The sequence below is a fragment of the Cebidichthys violaceus genome, unplaced genomic scaffold (genome assembly GCF_023349555.1).
Source record: "Cebidichthys violaceus isolate CVI_PGR_0920_01 unplaced genomic scaffold, fCebVio1.0.p SCAF_6, whole genome shotgun sequence".
NCBI lineage: Eukaryota > Metazoa > Chordata > Actinopteri > Perciformes > Stichaeidae > Cebidichthys > Cebidichthys violaceus.
In genome coordinates this window covers 13,982,258-13,985,677 of record NW_027176816.1, presented here as the reverse complement: position 1 = coordinate 13,985,677, position 3,420 = coordinate 13,982,258, and positions in this window count along the sequence as shown.

Sequence of the window (3,420 nt, the reverse complement as noted above, 5' to 3'; positions counted from 1 at the left end):
AAATTCAATCGTGGTGAAAATTCCAGTATTATTGGGGTGTCCAGCTGCGGCATGACATTTTGGCTCGATAGCACCCCCTACAGAGTAGCCCCAACTTTGGGTTTCACCTAGCTGTATGACATTTGGTAGGTATGTGGAACGTGATGGGACGTACAAAAAAGTCAAAAGGAGGTATATCCTAAACCAAACAGGAAGTCGGCCATTTTGAATTTTATGAAGTTTTTGGACCGTTTCAAGGCGGCGTACTTTAACGAACTCCTCCTAGAGATTAAACCCGATTGCCTTCAGATTTGGTCAGTATGCTCTTGAGACCTTGGCAGTGAAACGATAATCAAAGATCAAAAAGTTATCGAACTATGTGTCCGTGGCGTGGCGGCAAAAAAACACCATTCGCCATGAAACAGGAAGTTGTTGTAACTCGGCTGTACATTGCCGAATCTGCTCCAAATTTCTCATATGTCATAACATCCTGACCCTGAACACATGTATATGACAATTTAGAATCATAGTAATAGCGCCACCTAGTGGCAACTGGAAGTTGTAAGTTTTGTACTTTGACATCCTGCTCCTCACAGATTATTCCGATCCCTCTAATGTTTTGTCAGAAAAGCCTTAAGATGTTGATAATGCTTCATTGTGAAGATTGTAAGAAGTTATCGAAGGGCGGCGACGTGGCGGCTCGGCGAACTTCGATCCTTCGCCATGAACGAATAAACTGATGTAACTCGACTCCGCATCATCAGATCTTTACCAGATTTCACATGTTTGATTAGACTCCAGGCCTGAAAACATCTGCAGGCCAATTTTGAATCGTAGTCATAGTGCCACCTACTGGCAACAGTAAGTTAAAGTCTTTATACTTTGGCTTGTTTCTCTAAGTTGGAAAATCAGATCAACATCAAATTTGTTCCACACAAATGTAAGAAGTTCATAATGCCAGTTCTCTAAGCTTTTGACGTTTCGTCGAACGCCATTACCGTGGTAACACAGTCTTCGCCTTGAAAAACGATGGTCATTTGGAGAGGTTAAAAAAGCTCGAAACACAAGCAAACTTGACACACAGATCACAAGGCCAAAATGTAGTTATATAATATGATTTTATTCAATCAGAGTGCTGAATCGGCTCAATAGCGCCCCCTACAAAATTTCGACGAAGCAGCCCTCGCAGTACGTTTCACATAGATTAACAAAATTTGGTAGGCACATGTATCACATGTGGACTTAAATAAAAGTCTCCTGGGGCCATGCCCTAAACCCAACCGGAAGTCAGCCATTTTGAATTTAGTCTGAATTTCTAGTGTCGTTTTTTCAATTTCCAGGTGCTCTACTTTAACAAACTCCTCCCAGGGAATTAATCAGATCAACTTAGAATTTGGTCAGAACAATCTAAAGACCTTTGTGTTTAAAAGTTACTCAAAGCTTGTTGTTTCGTGAAATGCCGTTGCCGTGGCGATGCATTCCTCGCCATGAAAAACAAAGGTCTTTTTGAGGGGCTAAAAATACTCAAAACAAAATCAAACTTGTCACACACATTTAAAATCCTGAATGTAGTTATCTGATGTGATTTTAATGCTTCAGAGTGGCAACTCGGCTCGATAGCGCCCCCTACAATATTTCGATGATGCAGCCCTCGCAGTACGTTTCACCTAGATGTATAACATTTGGTAAGCAGGTGTATTACATGTAGACTTAAAAAAAAGTCTTCGGGGTCCATGCTCTAAACCCAACTGGAAGTCAGCCATTTTTAATTTTCTATGAATTTCTCATGTATTTTTCCCATTTCCAGGTGCTGTACTACGAACTCCTCCTAGGTAATTAATCAGATCAGCTTAGAATTTGGTCAGAACAATCTAAAGACCTTTGCGATTAGAAGTTACTAAAAGCTTTAGAATTCTTCGAACATGGACTTGGTGTAGCGCCCATTTTACATGTTTCGCCATCATCCATCAAGCTGTTGTAACTCAACTGTACTTTGTCAAAACTGTCCCAAAGTTGACATGCTTGATTACTGTCATGATTTTAGGACATCTGCATGCCAATATTAACTCATAGTCATAGCGCCACCTACTGGCAACCACGGACGTAAGCAGGATTCTATAATTACAGCGGCCCGAACACTGAACTTAATAAAAGGGTTTGTGGACACACCATCAGAAAAAGACTTCTCTGATCTAAATATGTGCAAACTAAGATGCTTGGAGAGCAAAAGTTAGACAACAGTGGTTCTCAAACCATGTCAGTGGGCATTAGTATAAATGATCAGTCCAGAGCTTCTACTCGAGAATCAGAATAAATGTTGCAATGAATGCTTCACACTACAATCTAAAGTTACAGAAGAGCTTAAAATGAAAACAGTGTTAAATTAAAGTGTTCAAGTAAAAGCAAATTACACTACTGTTCTGTTAACTTTCATGTGAGTCCAAATACAATCAGCAGGACACTGCACCCAGTAAACTGACAAGTCTGTTATGTTACAAACACTGAAGCGCATTCACGCACATTCATTTTCTTAATGATCTTAACAGGCTTACATTTATGATTGCATCGGAGTAAACTCAAAACATTTGAGGCATAATGCCTGGCAACATGATCTTGCTACGCTGCTGGTCGACGCAGAAATATCATCTAACTCGTGCACGCATTGTATGATAGTCACAGAAATGCATGACCGCGTCAACCAGAGTCCTGCCAGTATCCTCGACGTGCGAGTAGTTGCGAGGGCCCGATCAATGCTGCTTGCAGCTTTAATTATGATTATTATTTGAGTAAAATTGGGTAAATATGGTAAATTGACTTGTACTTGTATAGCGCCTTTCTAGTCTCTTTAACACTACATGTCATCCAGCCACGTTTGTTACGAATTAAAGTGACCAGCTGCTTTAGGAAATGACTGCGCCTTTTTGGCAAGTTTTAGAACATCCTTTTTTTTTTAGGTTTATGTCTTCAGAAGAAACCAATGTGCTCAGAGCTGAGAGCTCAAGAAGGTTTTAGTATTTTCCTGGGATTTGTTGCCTTTAAGAACAATATAGAATATCGCATAGCTAATTGATCAAATAAAGTTGCATGACAGTTTGTTGTAACTCTATACACCACATATATATTTCAGTATTAAATCATGTCATAGAATATATGGTAATGCAGTTGCCTTTGAATTTTTTACATGGGTGATTGTGGGAAAGGAAAAAAGTGGGTTCAGAGAGTAAATGACCCATTTTCAAACTGTATTTGTGAAAATCAAGATCATAGATCTAAAAACAATAAAAGCAGATAACTAAGTTTAGGAGGACGTTCTCTGTTCAGCACACAGATGGCTTGTGTGAGGTGATGTGAACATATTTTGACAATGTCTGACCTCTGGCCTACATTGACGGGATTCATCAGTTCATAAATGCTTAAAATCAGACTGAAGACAGACACACA